Source organism: Tachypleus tridentatus, chromosome 13, assembly GCF_004210375.1.
Source record: "Tachypleus tridentatus isolate NWPU-2018 chromosome 13, ASM421037v1, whole genome shotgun sequence".
Classification (NCBI taxonomy): domain Eukaryota; kingdom Metazoa; phylum Arthropoda; class Merostomata; order Xiphosura; family Limulidae; genus Tachypleus; species Tachypleus tridentatus.
Genome location: NC_134837.1, coordinates 43,122,857 through 43,145,135, shown reverse-complemented (window position 1 = coordinate 43,145,135; position 22,279 = coordinate 43,122,857). Strand labels below are relative to the sequence as shown.

The 22,279-nt window shown below is 29.8% G+C and overlaps 1 pseudogene across 1 annotated transcript in view; it reads left to right on the top strand.

The window, feature by feature from the left end:
• The window catches only part of LOC143236123 (fasciclin-2-like), a 109,236-nt pseudogene that overhangs the window by 69,033 nt on the left and 17,924 nt on the right, over positions 1-22,279 (top strand). Inside the window, exons 3-10 of the transcript XR_013019496.1 lie at positions 328-485; positions 3,356-3,640; positions 7,145-7,263; positions 8,571-8,730; positions 10,578-10,711; positions 12,720-12,876; positions 14,494-14,682; positions 21,580-21,679. The product of XR_013019496.1 is annotated as a fasciclin-2-like (transcript). The remainder of the gene's footprint in view (positions 1-327; positions 486-3,355; positions 3,641-7,144; positions 7,264-8,570; positions 8,731-10,577; positions 10,712-12,719; positions 12,877-14,493; positions 14,683-21,579; positions 21,680-22,279) is intronic.

The following is a 22,279-nucleotide window of genomic DNA, read 5'->3' as shown; positions in this document are numbered from 1 at the left end:
TTTTTTTCTAACTTCATTTCAAAAATTACTAAATGTAACAAAAATGCTTATAAATAGTTGTTTTTACTGAGATATGGATTTTTTTTAATAAGAATGTGTCAATCCACTGTTTTAAATAGTGTGAAAAAATATTAAAACTTTCCATGTATGAGAGATGCTGAAAAGTGAATCATGAACCATATTTTTGAGACAGTATTTCAGTTTTGCTGTATGTAAATGATGAAGTTTATGAGTAAGTTGAAATTTTATCATTAGATTTAGTATAAGGGAATCAGATAACTGTTCTCTGAAGGAATTTTTAATACATTTTTAATGCATCTTTTACAGTGGAAGTGATCAAAACATTGAAGTCAACAAGATAATGAAAAATATACTATCACTTGTGTTTGTGAAACCCAAAACAGGAGACACGGGCATGTATACTTGCAAGGCAACATACAATGACACAGAAGCTTTGGAAACAGGTGTTGAAGTAACATTCTTTCGTAAGTATTATGAAAATTCATAGTTAATGATTGAATATTTATTAATTCTTTACAGAACTTTAATTTTCAGATCTGTAAAAACATATTTATTTCACTTAACTGAAAAAAAATCAATTTTTTGTCCATTCTAAATTTTGCCAAAAATGCATATGAATAACATGATATACTTATTACATATAAAAATTCTAGCTTTTCTGTTAATGAGATATTTCAAAAGTCCTTACAGGTAAAGTACAACAAATTGATATTTCATGGTTCTGTGTAAATTTTTAATTATAAAAATGTTTTGTAACTTTAAAGTTTTGAAATAATTTTGAGTATAAAATCTAAAATTGAAACATTGACAATCTGTACTGGTATACTTATATAGAATGCATTTCAAGATTTTACTTCTGTGCTAAATTAGAATTGGTAATTATATCCAGAATGCATTGTCACAAACAGGAATGGGAGGGGGGTACAAATATCCTAAACATTAATTTAATTTCAACTGTAAGAAATAATATGGGGCCATCTTGCCATGATGGTTCTCCAATATTCTGACACCACACTACTACAAACTAAAATAACCCTTTTTTATAGCCAACAGTGATCTCCAAGATACTTATTCATGTTGCAATCTTTACTACAGTTGACAAAAACTATTGGAAAAGTAACACTGCCTTAAGTGGTGTCATTTCTTTTATCTTGAATGTGGTCTTACAGTATGATTTTTTTAAAAACATTATCATATTTTATAGATTCTACAATTAATAATATTAAAAACTTCAAATATGCCTCCTAACCCTTTCTTTCCAGTGAAAACTTGTCAAGAGATTAAATCTTATCATCACATAATAACTCCCCTTCAAATGTGAGATTACCTTGGAAACTCTTTACTGAACCCTCTTAAACAATTCATCATTCTCTGTCAAATAATATGACAAACACTGAACAATATTTTAAATTGGGTCTAACCAGCATTTTTTTTAAAGAGTGGACTGCTAATTTGCTTTGATTTGTACTCTATATTTCCATGTTTTCAAATTAAAATTCTATCTACCTTACTGCTAACCAACACAAGTTGTTTTTAAAGCTTTAGAGATTTTATAGTGGCTATGCCCACATTTTTTGCTCTTCAACTAAAGCTTCCCCAACACAGCTGTACAAATAACTAGTATTGCATAAATAATTAATAAACAGATAATCTTACTTTTACTAAGATTGAAACACATTTGCTAGGAATCAACTCACTTCAGTATTTTATATCTTACTGAAAACTTTCAGCATATTTAGTACAGTTTCAAACATCCATTAATTTAATATCATATGCAAATACAACTAATTTTATGGTTGTTCATTTATCAATATCATTAGTGAAAATGAGAAATGGCAAAGGACCTAGCACTTGTAAGGATACCCAAATGTGATATTAACTTGTTTATAACAAGTTTTGGGAATCTACCTCTCAATATTTTTAATCTGTGTAAATCCTTTATCTTCTTTTGCAATGATGCAGTCTTCTTCAAAAATGTGTTAAGTTGCACCTTATCAAAAACTTTCTGGAAATCCAAGAACACCAAATCTGTAGCTTTACCTATGTTCAGATTTAATGTAACCTTTTCAAAGAAAGCTAGCAAGTTCACAAGAAATTACTTTCTCTTTTTAAAACTGTTGACTATCTGTGATAATATGAAACTTGTGCAAATGCTTTTTAGAATTTAATTATAGACTGTAATAATTTACTAACTATTGATGTAGTAAATCCATGGTCTGATATTTATTAATGCTTGCTTGATGGATCAGGACAACTGCATTCAGACTGGTTGCCAACATGGCAAGCAAATCTGATAGAGCTAGTGGCTTCATATTGTATATATTTTGTTTTGACTTTTTCTGATTATCACTTTTTTTTTTAAGTAAAAAAGTGATATTAATTGCTCATACTTGCTTGTTCAGATTATTCATTTTCAAAGAGCAGAAAAGAAAGTAACTGAGCAGCTAATCAGAAAGTTTCTCCCCATGTGGATCATCATACACTGCTTAGTTAGTTGTTTTGAAGTTGATTGAATATTGTTTTGTAGTTATTCACAATATTTAAATTTTAATGGTCTTATTGGTGTATTTGTTGCTGAAATGTCTCTCAAAGAAGAAACTGCATGGCCAGCCCTGGACTAATGACCTCTTGTAGTCACTTGCCTGAATGACTTAAGTAGTAAAATCCTGAAGTCTTACCTTTGTGTGAAAAACGTGAAGTACAACAATTTGAATATTTGATTTAAACTAACATATTCTTCATGATATTATGAAATAATATAGGACTTCAAAAATTGATAAATTTTAAAATATATGTTTTCAGAAAGATCTCTTTTTCTCAATGCACCCCTGATGAAGGAAGTTCTACCTACTGAAAGTGCTTGGATTGTTACAATTTTTGTTATATTAATATGTGTAATTATATAATTTACTGTAACAAGGTTGTATTCTCAATATATCCTTTCTGTAATATACTACACATTAATAAGGTATTATTATGGTGGTTGTTGTGTATGTAACATTACCTCTTTAAATATGTGGTGGTGCCTTACCTCTTGATTTATGTGTAGTGTGGGACAGTTTCACTTTTTCATAAAAGAACTGATTTATATTGGCCTGAATTGGAATAAAGATTGCTAAAAAATTGCTGAACACAATACTTTACTACAAACTATGCAGATTTAGCAAATAAAACTGTTTGTAGTACTATCTTGCCTTTGATTCATATGCATGTAATTATATCATTTGTTAACTATTATAGTATTGTTATTCTAGTTTATCCAGACATTTCAAAAACATTCTAGTAATGTTTCATGTGAAGCTTTTGTATGTACTTGATTTGTTTTATCTGACAGATGACATCACTTGGGAAGACTGCCTTGAAAAACAGACCCTTGTTGTAAACCAACCAGGAGAACTAAAGTGTCTTGTTTCAGCTGATCCATCACCTCAAGTTTCCTGGACCAAATTAGAGGGATCAGAAACAATCCCTTTGGATAAATCTCGATTCAAAGTCAATATAAAAAAAGGAGTTTCGATATCTGAAGTGCACGAAGATGATAGTGGGGAGTATCGTATTCAAGCTATTGTCACAGAAACTGGAAGATTTAAACATCAAGATATTGTTGTGGAAGTCCTTAGTGAGTGCTTGGTTTCTATATACGTATATTGTTGGAGCTCCTGAGAATGTCTGAAATTCATATTGTCATAGTTTTTCTCATATATATAAACTGTCCATTGCTTAATATGATCTAACAAAAGGTACAAAAATGTGAGTCATTATCTGTTGTAATATTTTGCAACTGACTGATGAAGGAAACTTACAGGAACATTAATAATGAGATTAGGTTTAGCTTATTGGTACATTACAATATATAAAGTCAGAGAAAAGATGATAGGAAGTAATTCCAGAACATTCAAGTAAAAATGTGATCTTCAGTAAAGAAGTTTTTGACCACTAACTTCCCTGTACATTATGATACTAAACATCTCTGAACTACATTTCACCTTTAAATCTAATGTTATAAAACACTGTGTGTGTGTGTCTTATCAGTCTGCCTATCTCTCAGTTACAGACTATTACACAGCAAGTTATTACATAATTTAAGTAGCTAGACTTACTGTTAGTTAAAGCAAGTAGTCTATGATTAATTGAAAATTAAAGATATGTTGACTAATATGCACAAAAAATTGACATTATATAGACAGAAAGTTACCACATTTTCTTACTATAATTTATGAGTTTAGTCTATACTTAATAAAACTTATTTTAACAACATAAATTTAAATCTCTCCAATGTTTGTTATTTTAATAATAACGAATTGAGGAAACTATACCACACAAGTCAGTGTCTTAAACTTAATATTTGGTTATTTATTCTCCCACTGACAAATCAACATAGACACAGATGTGTTTCTGTGCATATCTTTTTAATCGACAGTACATTGAAAAACTACGTAGAAAATAAGTGATTTCTTCTATAACAACTTCTAATATATAGAAAAACCAGTGTGTTTTAGTAATAGTATATTTCAACAATCATTTTTATGTCATGTTGCTTGCCCCCCAGTAGCACAGTGGCATGTCTGTAGACTTACAATGCAGAGCACAGATAACTCATTGTGTAGCATCATGCTTAACTTTAAACAATCTTATTGCTTAGCAATAAAAGTATAACTTAATATTGTTAAGATGCTATATGCTAAATGTATAAAATGAAATGTATAAACTACAAAATTGAAAAACATGTTTGTTGTTTTCTAATTTAGAGGCTCTGTTAGTTAAAGAGGTTTGTTTTTTTATTATTTAAGTTTAAAATTGGAGGGCATGTCAGAGGGAAGGTTCAATTTATAAATAAGCCACATCCTAAAAAGCAGCAACAAAAGTACATAGGTTATACTTTTATGCTAAAATAGCTTCAGAATACACACACAGTGATACAGTTATGTAGAATAAATCAATCTAATAACCTGAACAATCCTGGGCACTTTTACTAATATTTAACATGATTCATAATGTAGCTATTCAAAGATACCATAAATAATCAATATACAATGTTTTTCTCATTATTTGTTTTTCTCCTATTCACTTTGCCTTTAAAAAATTTTAACTGCTTAATAATTACCTGGCTTATTACTTTTAACATCATCTTACAATGTCATGGCATGACTTTCAGCAGTAGTTTATCAGTTTTATGTTGCCTTGTATCACATTTATATTCCTTAATTTTTACTTTTGTTCTTTTTATCATTGTGCCTTAAGAGTAATTTATTTTCCCTCCAGTAGGTTGGTAGGGGTTTTGTGTGTAACCAGATTAGAAGTTAAGGTGTAGTTCATCTGAATATTTTCTTAATTGTATTGTTTCTAACACATAATTAAAAAAATATTTTTATAATAAGAAAAGTGATTTTGTGCTGTGAAATTATTCATATATATTGGTTTTAGTTTCATTTCATTTGACAGATGTGCTGAGTTCTGAAGTTTATATATTGTGTTATTTTTATAATGGAACCTTTGTTAAATACTTATTTTTTGTAAAAGCTATAGATTAGTTCCATTCTTTATGCTGTTAGGGTATTCTGATATGTATTCACGGTACTTGCTAATGTTAGTTGGCTTTCTAAATTGCTAACATCCAGAAAATAAAATTTGTTGGTGTTTCTTTTTGTTTTATCATTGTTAATTGAATGTTAAACTGAATGTAGGTTATTTGGGTGAGTCAAATGTTTTTGTTATAAATGTCTGGTATTGTTGTATGGCAGCATTCCAATTTAGTAATTATGTTTAGATTTAGGCAGAGCTCTAGGATAACATCTTCTTTGGGCTATTCAAGAAACAGTTTACTGAATAGAACATGATAGATTATCCTATTGGCAAAAAAGTGCAGTTGTAATGCTTTGGAATCTGATATTGCAAAGAAATATTTCAAACCAGGAAAACAAAATTATGAGGTCATCAGTTTGGTCAAATGATCCTCATTGTATTTTTATGGATAGAAATTCCACCAAACTACTTTATTTTTGGAAATGTCTTAGTTGCACAGTTTTTCAGTTTCAAGGAAGATTTGTGCATTTCAACTTCTAGAGACAGTCATCGTTTGATATATTTGTAACTAGATGTTTAAATTTATCTTGAGACTTCTGTATTATGTTGATAACTTGCCTGTGATTCCACCATGTGAAAATGTTATATTGATTCTTTTATTTTCCTGTGATTTCATAAAATGTTCTTAAGCTAGTAGTCAGAAATATTTTTTTCTCTAATTGTACATCAGTTGTTACTTTCTGTTGTACTGTGGTTCAATTTTGAACCTACTAGATAAATTACATGTAAGTAAACAAAAAATGTGATTACTATTTCTTCTTTAAAGAAGAAAGGAGAGGTTTGAGATTTATACAGTAAATAGGGAAAAAATATAACAGTTGCTGTATGTAGTACAGGATGTTATAACCCACATTAACTTAATGTGATGTTGCAATGTTTTTTATTTATTTTGACATGGAACATGTTAAAATACATTAGAACATGTTTGATCTGTAAGGTATTTTTATCATGCTTATTATAATCTACTTATATCACAGGAACATAAAATGTGGGAAGTACAGAAATCTAGTTTTTCTGATCTCTAATTATACAGCTACTAGTTAATTTTATCAGGGTTGTTAATGATATAATTATCTATTTTTACAGGTATCGATATCAGATACAATTTTTTATTTTAACTCCATTTCAGTGTTATAACAATAAACCTATGCAGGTTACTTTTAGTGCATAAAATATGTTACTTTAAAAATCACAAGATTTCAATGAACTCCATTCCTATGATAGGATTTTGATACTGCAGTGGATTCTTGTTTTTTACTTTAAAAATCACAAGATTTCAATGAACTCCATTCCTATGATAGGATTTTGATACTGCAGTGGATTCTTGTTTTTTACTTTAAAAATCACAATATTTCAATGAACTCCATTCCTATGATAGGATTTTGATACTGCAGTGGATTCTTGTTTTTAACCTTGTGTTGCATAAGCTACTTAAACCATATAATAGAAAAATATATTTTGAGACTATTATTTCTGTGTTTACTTCTTTTTAATATAATTTCCTTTATAAATATTTATATGTATGTCTATTTTTCTTCAGTCCCTCCCAACATCACAGAGTCTCAAGATGAGGCTCAAGCACTAGAAGAGGAAGAAGTTGTTCTAGATTGTAGAGCTGACATTGGCTATCCAGTTCCTACATATGCCTGGCTTGATCAGGTACAGTGTTCTTCTGTTAAGTTTAATGGTGTTTAGAAAGTACAATGGATGTTAGAGCACTCTTAAGAGGTATTCGTGGTTTTTATTGGAAATTAAATGGTTTAAAAAATATTAAATGAAAACTTGGGATCTAATCTTTAATTGCCTTAAAGTATTATTGTAGTGTTTCACACTGACATGATGAAAATGTGTTGTTGTCATAACATAAAGTGTATTAATATGTAGAATGTTGATTCATTGTGTTGGAGAAGTGAATAAGACCAAAGTGTAAATATGCAAACAAAAAGTAATTACGACAGAGGAAACTAGTGATAAAGAGAAAAATAATTAAATGGTTAAAAAATAGTTTAAAACTTTCTTAAACTATTTAGTACATTTCTATTTCAGAAAATGAACCTTAAACAAAAAACAAGGACTAAATGGATAGTATAAATGTTTAATAAATGTACTAATTGTCAAATTACTGATGGGGTACATGTATCATACTGAGTAATTTGATATTTTTGTTTCCTTTAGCAGTCATTGTAAACAACTTATAAAAAATATTGGTGGATTTGTGTTCATTTTCTCAATATAATACATAGGAATCCCTAAAAGTAATTAGTGAGGTTAACTACAGGATTGATAGTGTTTAAACAAAACTTTTTAATTGTGTTCTATATTATTAGGAACTCTGTAATTTGGTGCATGATTACTTTTAAAAAAATAGTGAGTTCTTTATAGCTCACCATTAATTTTAGTATTAGTAAGCAAACTTAAACAGCTTGTATCAGTGAAATTTTGTATTAAATCATTTTTTAATGTACAGAATTGGCCATACCTGTAATTAACACATTGACTCCCATACAACACACTGGTGGGTCATAATAGTTTTTCAGTAAGACCCACTGGTGAGTCATACTCTCTTTTCTTTTTGAAGGGCCACTTATTGGCTGGGACACAATAGCTACATTTACACTCTTCCTGCAAAAAAGTAATTGTAAAATGACTATTGTGATCCTGTAAAATATCAGCCAAATAGGCTTTGGAGCCAATGTGTTAATAGTGAAAAATTGACAGTAACTATCTGAAAAATTAAATATTAATATTTTTTAAGAAATTTATAAGTAAGTTCAAGTCTAGCATGACACTACCATAAAACTAAAACTTTAAGTAAACATCCAAGAAGTACAGCAAAGCAACAATTATTATTATGATTTTTTGTGTTGATCATCTATTCAACAAAAACTTGCTCTGGTATAATATTCCTCACTATCTTTAGTCAAGTGTTTGATAGTTATGTATGAAATAGTGCTTTACCTTTTCAGAATGGTGCTGAGCTGAGCTCCCAGGAAAGATTTATAGTGGATGAAACTGCTGGTACTTTAACAATACAGGAAGTGAAGAAAGAAGATACTGGGATATACACATGCATAGCTAAAAACAAAGCTGGAAGTGATAAGAAAACCATTGAACTTACAGTCTTCTGTGAGTTCTGTTTTAAAGTCATTAGTTAATTCAAGAAACTCAAACATGTAGGATCCTCTGAATTTGGTTAAAATATATTGATGTCTGGAATTATTTAAATGCAAATTAGGTGTCATTCCTATATAGTTAGTTTAGGGGAAATTTATTGGTTAAATTAAATTTGTCAAAGGAGTGTATTTCTTCATAAACCTTTTAAACTATTACAGACATTTTTATAAACTGTGATTCATTAAAATATTAGAACAGGTATTCTTTTGATTGCATCACTTAATTCTTACTTAGGATTGGATTATTAATTTCTATAACTTTAACTTAACCACTTGTTATACTTTTATACAAAAGACATAGTATGTTTTTTTATTATTTCACCAAGAAAAGGTTTTTATAAATCATATAAAATCGTATTATATCAAATGTAAACAAAAAGAGATAAACACCAATGGATTATTTAGCTACTTTATCAATTAAAACTTGTTTGTTTGTTGTTGTTGTTTTTTTGTGGGATTGCACTTCTTATGGTCAACTTTGTCATTAAGTATAGTGTACATTTAAACAATACCGATTTTTAACTTATAACGACATTTTGCACTATGCTACTAACTAAAATCTGTTAAGCTACATATGAGTAAAAAAAATAAGTGTATAGTGGTAAAGGCCCAACTGTTCCCTTTCTAAGGAAGATTTTGTTTTCTCACAAGTGTTAAAGTGTTATACATTCATGTATGTTATAAGGGGTTTAGAGAGTCATGAAGCCTAATTATGAATGATTAAACAATTTCACTTAATCAGATATCTCTGGCTACAATTTATTAACATAGCCATAGTTCTTGAGCCTTAATACAGAGGTTCTCTCATGCACTAGATTTAGATGTATTTTTTTCATTGTATAAAACCTTAATTTGTTTGTTGATGGTAATAATGTTTTTGCAAAGAATGCTTGTGAAAGATGTGTCTTTAAAGGTTAAATGAAATACTTATGTGTATTTGAAAGAGCTTATAATTTTGATAGAAAACTATGAAAATAAGAGAGTCCTCTTTCATTCATCAGTACTGTTTGGCAGGTACAACTACATCACAACCAGACTTTTATTCAAATATTTAAAAAAGCTAGAAGATCCTACTTTGAAAGAAGTTACTTGATTTTATACACACTAAAATATTCTAATATATTTTCTATAAATTCTTTGCTTTTAAACTCTGTAGAAAAATAACTGAAAATTTAATTCTAGGAAGTTATTTGAGAAGAGCGATATTAAACTTACCTTGGCTTTCAAGGACTGTTTTATAGGACTATTCTAAAATTAGAGTATATATTACATGACATAAAACTTTAGTTGGCAAAGTAATAATACCTCCCCCCCCTCAAAATTGATTTTACTTTTACAAATACTTGTGCATATTTGTTTCCTTTAACAAATGTGTATATAGTTTATAAGTTAGTAAACCAAATATTTTAGACCATCTTTTGAAGATGATATAAAAAAAAAGAGATTCATGAAAGTTATCTGTTCATTTGTTTTAGTTTTTAAAGATGCTTTGTTGATATTTTTGAAGTTGTCAGCCATTTCAGTCTTCTTATGCTGGTTTGTAACTGATGAATTAGAGATTGTATTTTATAATTTATCCTTCTTTATAACTAAAGAAGTAAAATAGTTGCTTGGTAACAAAGTACGTCATATTTAGGTTTCATCTCTTTTTTTTTTTTTTTTTTTTTGAATTTTGAAAACTTAATATAGAGTACACTTTATACAGGCAAACAAATATAGACGTATATATTCTGTTGAACTAATAAAAAATGTATTATGCTTTGATTCTGATTTTACTATTAATTAACATATTTCATATAGCCAAACCAAAAATTATCCAGTTTGAAAACATCACTTCAGTGGAAACAGGAACGGTTACATTGGAATGTCATGCTTCCGGTGTCCCTTCTCCAGAACTCACCATCTTTAAGGATGGTGATCAACAAGTTGAAACTGTAAGGTTTTTACCAGTACTTAGTTTTTAATTGTTTTTTTTCTGATGTATGTATTTTTGTTTACATATATATTGATGCATTGTGTAGAAAGAAAACCTTAATATTTCTAATAGAAATATAACTTACTGTATAATTTAATAGATCACTAGGTCATATAGTGTTCAAGGTAAATCTAGAAATATTATGTTCCTGGTAGCCTAATTAACTATATTTCTTTCCTATTTCAGTCACTCTGTTCTGTAATCAGGATCAGCAAATATTTAATGTTTATTAAGTATGATCCACAGGGACTCTGTATAAATACTTTTATAACACAAATCATGCTAGTTTGTTTGCCATTCCAGTTTTTGTTTTTTAATTATTTTGTACTTGTATTTATCAAGTACTTTATTGTCCAGTTTTCTAAATAGATTTTAATGCTTTGCCATTGTTTAAATATTTCATTCTTGTAATCTCAGTGAAACTTAAATGTGTTGGAGAAACATCATAATTTTTTTATTATTGTTATTTTAGGTTACATGCTTCAGAATATACAAGTAAACCAATACTGTATCTATATTATAAAGCAAATCATGTCTGTGTTTCTGAACATGATGAAAATAAATTTTAATACCATGAACTCTAATAACCCTGAATCTTTCAGTGGTTCTTGAATTTATCCTAGATATCCAAGACACTTAAAGTTAAATAATATGTTGAAAATATTTACACTAAAATTTAAAGAAACTGACAAATAGGGTTGAATTTTTAGATCTGAATGACAAAGATTGCATGCATGCATGCACACACATGCATTTCCCCTGTGAAGCTAGTGAAATAAATGGCCATGCTCAGCAGGAGAATCTTTAGTAGGTTTATTAACTTATTGAATAATTAGTGGTACTTTAATATCAACATTGAAATACAGAGCTCACCCTAAGTGCTGAATCATTAACCTTAATGTTCTTGTTTATTTGGTGTTAACACAATCATAAATTCAGGCTATTAAAACCTAGTCCTGGAAGTTGTCTTTGCATGACTACTCAAACTGCAATTGTTGTATTTAACATGAGAATTATTTAATTACTTGGCCCGGCATGGCCAAGTGTGTTAAGGCGTGCGACTCGTATTCTGAGGGTTGCAGGTTTGCATCCCCGTCACGCCAAACATGCTAGCCCTCTCAGTCGTGGGGGCATTATAATGTGACGGTCAATCTCACTATTCGTTGGTTAAATAGTAGTCCAATAGTTGGCGGTGGGTGGTGATGACTAGCTGCCTTCCCTCTAATCTTACACTGCTAAATTAGGGACAGATAGTCCTCAAGTAGCTTTGTGCAAAATTCAAAAAACAAACAAACATTTAATTACTAACAGAAGTATATTTTCACATACAACTGTTGATATTTGTTGTGGATGGTAATAATTGTATTCAACATAAGAATTATTTAATTACTAACAGAAGTATATTTTTACATACAACTTTTGACATTTGTTGTGGATGGTAATAATTGTTTAGATCAGGCTAAAGATTTTCATACTGAGCCAAACCTTATCTGTGGCTAAATTACTTTTTTGTACTTCTGCTAATGTTTTCAGGTAACAGGACTGAACTGTACACATGTTAATAATTATTTTGATACATGTAACACTTGAAAAGAGTACCTTGTATGAGTAATCTGTTGTAATTAATAATGTCTCATTAATGAATTATTCAAATCTGGATCAAAAATAATGTTTTATCTTGTTAATTTTGATTGTCTAAAAACAATGAAATAAAAGTATATTTGATTTCTGAAACTTGTTTAAGCTATTATTTTGAAGGAATATTGAGTACATTTTTAATCATATATGAATCCATTAACAATAACTTGTTTTTCTATTCACAGATATCTGGGATAGCTTTAGTTTATATTCTTGTATTCTTGGTATTTCACATTTTAATTAGTTGCTTAAGGTTCTAGATAAAAAAGAATGCTGTGATTATAACTTCATTCTTAATAGTAATGACTGTTGAAATGCACATCGTTTAGGGTGATAGAGTGTTCACAGAGAAGTCTCAAGAGGAAGAGGTTGTGATTTTGACTATGACCATTAACAAAGTGTTAAAAGAAGATAATGGAGAGTATTTTTGTCATGCAGAAAATGTAGCTGGAAAAGTAGAGATGGCTGGACATCTTTCAGTGGAATGTAAGCTATTGCTAATACTGCAACAGTATTACATCTTCCTTTTTAGTGAATGGTATATTTTATTGTGACAGTCTTTTAATGTAGTACTTGCCTTACTTTACACCAAAATGAATAAAGGTAAGTTTAATTTATACTACGAGGGCTAAACTACATTTTTTAGTTTGTTGTACTTGTATTTGGTGTAATTTGTTTCATGAGTTCTGTCACTTCTGATATTTACTGGATATTTCTATTGGTCATTCCACATCAGTGAGTTTTTAATAAATGTGTGACATACTGTATTTCTGTGTAAAGCCAGTCTGCTAATAATATTATTAAAGGTATTTGATGAATCATACCTGTGATATATACTGTGTTATACTAATACTTAATTTCTCATGAATTTTACATTAAAGAACATTTCAGCAAGTGTCCTTCCTATTATGTTGGTGCAGATTGCCTAGTTGCTTTGCACCATAAAACACAAAACCAATAAACCAATCTATAATGTGATATAGGAAACTTCTATGCTAACTTCAGTCTTTGCTTATATTCCACTCTTCTGATATATAAATTTTAAATGTTACGTGATTAATATTTCATGTTAAATTAGTTTTTGCTGTTCGTTATATGTATCAGTCAGACTGAAAGCCCTGTTTATAAAGTGTACTGTATGATCCTCAATTCTTTGACATTAATAATGATATAATAGCTTAAATATTTCATTAGTTTGGTTGTTTTGTCAAACCGTTGCAAGTACAAAAAATTTACATGAATTATTACTGTTATTTCTTGCATTCAGATATTAGCATAGTCTGTTATTTGTACTGAAGCTGTTGGATATCTTGAAAACACATTTTAACTTTATTTTTATTATACAAAGAATTTGTCAATTGATGGTATTTTATGATGTCAACAAGATCTTTAGAAACTTGATTTTATATGTGTGTGTGTGTGTGTGTGTGTCCAGAGAGAGAGAGAGAAATGTTAGAAATTAAAGAAGAGAATACATCATCTTGCAGAGCATGTTCAAATCCTAGGTGTAATAAGATTAACTCTAAATTTATTAGCAAATAAAAATTGTTCTATTCTACAGTGTCCTCCATCTTTTACCATTACATCAATGTAGAAACAGCAGAACTGTCCTTGAAGTTAACATTCCAACCCCCAATACATCATAAATACCAAGATGCTATGGTATTACTATACTAATCCTAACTAATATTATAAGTATAGTTCCCATCTCCTACACTTTCATGCTATTTACTGTCTGGATCTTCGATGGTTCTGAAGAGTTCCACACAGTAGCAAGCCTTATATCTGCTCAATTTTTATTTTATTTTCTCCTTTTTTAATTGTGTGAGGGCTCCAAAGTTGAAGTTAAACTGGACAGACGATATACTCCCTAGTGCAGTTTGGGTCTTACTTCTGCTAGTACCTCTTATAACAAGGGCACATTATGTGAGATCTAACCTTATGATTTGTGCCTCAGTGTTGAATGTTTCTTTTGTAGCTGAGATATGTTTTCTTCATGAATGTTCAGTTAATTATGTATAGACATAAATTTTTTACTAGGTAACATGTTACTTTTTTTAGATATTAGTTTCAAATTTTTTTCTCTTTGCATTGTATGAACAGATAAACCACAAATGCATACACCTGAATCAGAGCTAATAAAAACGTGGAACAACAACCCTGTCAACTTAAGTTGTGTCGCTGAAGCATTTCCCATTGCAACCATTCATTGGTTTTGAGACACAGGAAATACTTTCTGATGAAAGTGATAATTACACAATTTTTGGCAAAGAAGGCCAGAGCAACCTGTTGGTAAGTGTTATAATTTTATTATGTATTTAAAAGTTTCATTGATTTAGTTTTAAATACAAGTCTTAATTTTACACTCATGACAGGTTATATTACCTTTAAATTAATTTGCAAATATCATTTTTCTTCTTGTAATCACCTAGTTAATCTTTCAAAAATACTAATTAAATACCAGACAACTGAGAATAGTAAGATCATTAATGAAGATTAATATATGAAGTTAAACTACTCAAGAATAAGCTGAATAATAATTGAGTATAAATATACTTTATTATGTTTTAACCTTTACTATAATTTGGCAAAATTAACTCCATATTCATTCCCTGCTGATACAGCAGTAAGTCTACAGATTTACAAAGCTAAAATCAGAGGTTCTGTTCTTCTCAGTGGACTTAGCAGATAGCCCAATTGGCTTTTCTACAAGAAAAACACACACATGCAAATTCATATTTCAAAAAATATTTTTCCAGTGTTTTCAGTATGGATATACAGGTTTTGTCAGCTTCTAACAACTTAGTGTGTTGCTAGTTACGTGGATCTAGAAGACTTTTTTTATTCTTATATGTGGTTTATGTCCTGTATTCTTTTTTATTTGAGTCTTATTTAGCATGTTGAGCTATTGCAGATAGATTTATTTGACTATTATGCTTCTGAATTCTAACTTATGTTATAAACGTTGTTTTTCCTTTGTACTAGGTCTTTAGCTGATTTAGTGTATACTAGCCACAATCATTTTGTGTTATGGTTTCTGAATACATCTGACTTTATGCCACTCTCATATTTTCTGCATGTTTCCAAGGAGACTTCTGATATAGGGGAATACAGCTGAATGTTTATTTATGGTGTTTAATCTCTGTATCAAGTGTTCTGGGTATTCATTATTAAGGATGGTTTTAATTATGCATTCTTCCTTCTTAACTTCTTCAGTGTTACAGAGCTTGTTCATTCTCTAAATTAGGTAGTTTATAGTGCTTGTCTTTACAGTATTGAATTAGGTTGTTTTATAGTCAAGATATTTACTCTTATGTGTAGGTTTCTTATAACTCATATTCCACAGTTTACAAGTCTTAGTAACCATTGCATCAAGGAATGGGAGTTTATCTTCTTTTTTTTTTCAGTCATGTACAGGTGATTCATGATTCTGTGGTTTATTATGAGTGTGTCATCAACATATATGAGCTAAAACTTACTGTAAAGAGCAGCTGTTTTCACACACTATATCTTAAACATTCACTGAAAGATTACTGAGTACTGATGATAAAGATGACCCCATGGCTAGGCCCTCATATTTACCTTTGTTAGAAATTGATTGTGTTGATACAGAAGGTTGCAAGCTCAAATATTGTGTAGATTTGTCACTTTGGTGTGTACCTTAACAGTTGTCATTTAAAAACTTTTACAGGTTACATATAGTTTATCAGGAGTTGGTACATTAATGAAGAGTTAGGATACAGTACTGTGCAAACACATTAGGACAAAGTCATAAATTAGATTTCAAGCTACTTTCAAAACACAATGGAAGGTAGACCACAGGTGGAACATCAAAATTTTATTAATCTTCATATTTAGTAAAACAGAAACTCAGTAGAAGTGCTTGAGTTCAGCAAACAGTTAACATTTATTGTGTCTCCTGTTTGCTTTAATAACTCCAGACAGTCTTTCAGGCATTGTTGTAACATATTTAATCAATGTGTCCTTTGGAATTTTACTCCAAATCTCTCTTAATACACTCCCGTAAAGTGTCTTTGGAAGTAACTTGATTTGTCAAGTTTTTGATCTATTAAATTGCAGATTTGCTCATTTGGGTTAAGATCGTGGCTCTGTGGAGGGCCATTGCATCACTTGAAATACTCCAGCAACTTCTTGCTTAGCTAAGTAATTTCTGCATAGGTTAGATATGTGTTTAGGGTTGTTATGTTATTGGTAGTAGAATAATTTACCAATAATATGCAAACCACTGGATATACCATATGGACCAGCGTATGATGGTGCTTGCGATGGACCGTTATTCTATCTATTTTGTAAGTATCTTCTGTAGTCTCGGAAGAAAAACACCCCCAAACCATCACGCTACCTCCTTTATGCTTTATTATAGGTGCTGTATATTGAGGTAAATATTTTTCACCTTTCTTCCACCAAATGTACAACTGAGCTTTGAACCAAATATTTCAAACTTGGACTCACTCACTAAAAACACTTTTTCAGTCATCATCAGTCCATTTTTTGTACTTTTTTAGCAAATTTTAGTTTCTTGACAATATTTTGAGATTGAAGTTTTTTTTTTAAACTGCTAGCAGTTTTCATCCATAGCAGTCTTCCTTCTGTCCTGAAAGCTGCATAAATGGAGATACCTAACATCAGTGTCATTGAATTTAGGTGTTCTGCCTATTTCTTTTCTATTTTCAAATTTACCTGTCTCAGTCTTACAATCTAAGGTGTACTTGACAGTGTTTGGAGAACATTTCAGGTATGCAGCAGTTTGTTGTAAAGTCCAACCAACAAAACAGCAAAGCTTAATATATAGTGTTAAACAGTGTTCTTATTAAGAAGTGCTATTAAATTAATTTCTTCTAGCATATACCAGCACATATGCTAGCTTCTTTCTATATAGTTAAGATGCGTTGTGGGGTACCATGACAGTTATTTCAGACAATAAATATGATCACTGCATGCATTCAAGTAGAATCCTTAAGATATGACCTTGGCATAAGTATATAGGAATTCTAAAGAATAAGTATTCTCACCCTGACTCATTGAGTTATAAACATTGATCAGTGAAGCATTTCCATAGTGCTGAAATTTACATTTTGTTAATGCCATGGACGAATTAACCCCGTAAAATGGAAATAATGACAATATTCTTTTGTCCTAACACTTACATGGTATTGTATGTTGAAGATGAACATTACATTATAAAAAATTCTTATAATTACTTTTATATCTACAGCATGCTTTTAGCTCCTTAGATAATGAAGATGCTCAACTTGTTAATAGGGGTTTTATGTCTACATAATATCTACCTGAAGGGTGGCATGGTGAATCCTTGGAGTTAACAATGGGATGGAAGGAACAGCCTTGTTTGTGAATTTTATATATACCACAAATGTGTGGACTGGTGTTGTGGTGTACTATTAGTTGTTTGACTCTTTCTGTTCCAAGTATTTTCTGATGTTATTTAAGGAGTTGGTTCATTTTCGTTTTTGTTACTGGTTATGTAAAATTACATTTTTGTGTAGTGGTAATTTTGAACTAGAGTTTGAAGTATTCCTTTTTGAAGATTACAGTGACGGTAAGATGGGTATTGTGTTGTTATGCATTAGGATGAAGTTTTATTTTTCTACTTACATGGATACCAAGTGGATGACATGAATACAGAATCTGAGACCAGTTCATTCAGTGACCATGAGAACCTGCTCTCAGGCCCCTGTCATAATTGTGACCTTCTAGACAGATTTTCTCTTCTACCCCAAATAAATAAGGGTACAAGGCTAAGTCATATACATAACAACATGCACATCCACATCCACCTGCTAGCTCCAGAACAGTAGGAGTTAGCTGACATACATACAAAGCTACAAGTGTAATTAACATAAGATTCAGTTAATTGTTGTTGATGTAAGTTTAGTACTGTAATTTATGTGTATTTATAGTGTAAGTGGATTTCTTGTTTTAAGAATCAGTGGTGGAATGTAGTTTTTTTATATGGCTTTCTTTATTATGGTGTATATGTATTGGTATGAAGTTTTAAATAGTTGTGTGTATCTTTATAATGTGTTCTGTTGTATTACTTATATAATGATATTGATCATTGTTATTGTTTCTTGTGTTTCTTTTATATGGTGGTGTTTGATCTTGTCTTGGAGCATGACTTTTCTCAAGTTTGAGTTATTTCTTTTAACATCATGGGGTGTTGATAGGAAATTTAACCAAGATTTTTTTTAAATTATGTTAAATTGCTTAAATACTTACAGCTAAGTTTTTCAACACCCTTAACTTTTTTACAAAATCCTGGGTCATACCAGGTCATTATATACTTACAGTAAGGCTGTGGTAATAGGATGCCAGTTGTTGTCATGGTTAATAACACTATGTAACAAAATTTTTACTTTTTCTTGTTCCTGGGCAGAAAGTGTTTTTTCCCAATTGCTTATGTCTAAAGTAAATGGAAAAGACCTACTTTGCTTTTGTGACCTGAGAGTGTATAACGAAAACATGATGGGAGACTATATTTGGGGGCTGATACATGAAAGTGATTTACATTACAGTTGCAAATCTTGAAAAACTATTCACTTCTAAACATTTTTGAATAACTTTAGGATACATACATGTAAATTTTGATTCATATGTTTTATTCAGACCTTATGTAAATACAAATGTGCAAATTTGCTCATTTTTACATAGAAAATAGGTTAATTTCTAAATTTCATAATCCAGGTCACAAAGGCAAATTTTGAAGGGAATAATGGACATTTTCTGTACTTTTACAACATAACCAATTAAGAAATAACACATACTATCCAGGAATAAGATCTGTGTTACATAGTGTAATCTGTACAATTACCAAAGTCCAATATTTGACTTGGATGCATTGATTCAAGATTCAGTGGAGTAGATAATACACCAGACTTTCTGTCAAGAAGATGCATAATTGAATCATGGCCACTAACAACATAGAAGTAGTTCTGTTTTAACATTCTCACTATAATGGATGTAGCATGTGTGTATATATGTACCCAAAACTCCTGCACCATCTGTTGAAAGGAGCAATAAACAAAAGTTCATAAATTTCATACTTTGGTAGTCAAGATTCAGACAGTTAGAAAAATAACTGTGGTTAGTGCTATTACTGTTACTTTATAATAGAACACAGATTTAAGTAAAAGTATTCTCCTCACAACAAGAACACGACTTTCACTAGGAATGTATGTGAGGGTTTGATTATATCTTTATTGGTGTAATTTTAAATGGTACTGAGAAACTGGAATTCTTAAAAATAACTATTTTTTCAATAAATGTAACCATTATTTATCAATAAAACTTGTGAAAATTTTGAGATCTGTACATAAATTATTTTGATGCATTCAGTTGCATATAACTTAAGAGCACAATCTAAGCACTTCCTATGCAGTACTTCCAAGAAAATATTCACTTTTTTCCAAATTTTCCAAGTGATTAGTAATTACTAGTGCAAACACCTACCCATAAGGCATCATTTCTGCTACCATGATAAGTGTATTCAGATACAACAATTTAGGATTTGGTTTTGTAGTGTATAATACAAAACCTGTAACAAGCCAAAAATACAAATTTTAACAAGATTACAAAAACTAAATTTGTTGAAATTAATTGTTTTTGTATTTCATAAAATAAGAGTATTAAAGATTATAGTTAGTGTTTAGTAAATAATGTAATTTAAAACAATTTCACAATGATCCTAGAAAAACAAAGACAATATAATGTTTGGTAAGAATAATTGTGATTATGCTAAATAACGTCTCTGGAAAGATTAGAATTATTCATAAAGTGAAAATTGAAGTTTTGTGAGAACTATTAAAATCACAGTAAAGTAAAAACAAAACACTTTAATATCAGATTTTGTTTCTAATTCTGTCATCAACATCAAAATCTTAATTACAACTTTAGGAAAAACTACAATGTTTTAAAGTGAGAATTTGTTTTTATAGACAAACATTTAGGAAAGAATGTCAAAGTTATTAACATGTTTACATTTTATTACAGAGGTTGGAAGAAATTGTTTAAACTTGCATACATGCTGAAAATCAGACAACTTAGTTGACTGTACTAGGCAGTATTTAAATAACACCTGATTACAGCTAGTCTTCAGTTGTTTGTTTGCAGTGCTCTCCCATTTAGCTAAAGCTTGTCATAATTAAACTGCTTGTATAAATAGGTGAAAAATATTGCATACTGTTACTGTTACTAATCCATATATACTCATTTCTGATGAAAACTGTTAACTTATAGTTATTCACCAATAAACTTTTGTTTTTTAAGAAAAAGATGTACAAGTATTAACTTCGTTTTAATTAAAACAAACTTACACTGACTAACACTGGTTAAGTTTGTAACTTGTAGTAAGTAAGCAGTATATTAAGTTAGAACTATGCTGTTATTTTGGCATAGAAGATAAACACAATCAACAAGCATCATTAAGGGTGGTTGCAAGTTGAACATATGGATAATTGTAACATATAAATACATCAAAGAAAGTAGTAATATCTAATATTTCAATTACTTAAGTAAGTGGAGTAATTGAAAACACTAATTCTGATTAGTTTATGGCATTAATTCATTTTGTCATAATATTTATAGACTGATTTACTTGTTATCTCAGTTAAATGATTATTTTACTTTTAAGAACAATCAATGCTTATAAGTAAACAGGTTAATCACCCAGCTCTGCTTATTATGTTTTACAGTTACTTAAATTATACACTGTATTTCTGACATTAATCATGAACCATTAATGGAAAATTGTTGTACACAACTGTTTTAGCAGCTTAACTCAAGTAATGTTTGGTTGATACATGGATCTTATTCCCAGTAAATAGTGAATGGAGTTCTGTAGTGCCTTGTGATTTTAGAATACAAACTTTTATTAGTGTGGTTTTAAAATAAAGGTTTTTATAAATGAACAGGAAGAGGATGGTCAGGTGAACTAGTTAGAAAGAATTAATAAAATGACTATAATGTAATGTAAGATATTTATTAAAATATACTATATTTTTAATGTATTTCATATGTTTACCTCCTCAGTATTTGTGTGTTGTTTAAAAAAATTGTTTCCAGTTATTATTATACATAATTTTCAGAAAATGTTAATACTGGTACTAGATTCAGGGAAACAAAATTTTACCTGTAAATTGTTTTTTGTGGTAGGTTAAACCCTCCCCTCAGGCTGATGTGTTTGGTTCTTACACATGTGAAGGTGAAAATGAACATGGAAGTGATAAACTTACTATTCAGTTGGAAGAAGCAAGTAAGTTTTTAGGGCAGAAGGCACAGTGAAAAAGTATCTTATTTAACTCTGAAGTGAAAAAAAGATAATTTTCTTTGTTTGTTTATATCAGGGAGTTGGGTAAGTAATTATGTAAGTTAGCATCAACAGTTGTACAAACATACACTTTATTGTTTAAATTTAAAACAATAGAAATTTAATCATTAAAGATTAATATGTTTTTCATGTAAAAAATTGTACATGGTAGCTTGGAAATCATAATGTATTTGTGTGATTGTTTGAAACCTTTATGGTTTTGTCTTTAGTTGTGTACCTTTTATTTCTGATGTCTTGATATGTAGCGGGTTACCTCTTCTGCTCCAGGTATCCCTTTGAACATGTCTGCATAAGTTACTGAGTTACATTCAAAATGTAATTAAATATCTTTACTATCATTGTATGTGAATGAAATTAACATCATAATGTATGTTATGATTTTAAGTTTTATGTTATATGACCTTTAAAAATACTTAAAACTTTGTGTTTATTGTCACATGCCACACAAACTATGAAGCATTTCAACTTTCACGCTGTCCGTGTTGTTTAAGATAATGCCAGCCATGTAGACGTACATCTAGACAG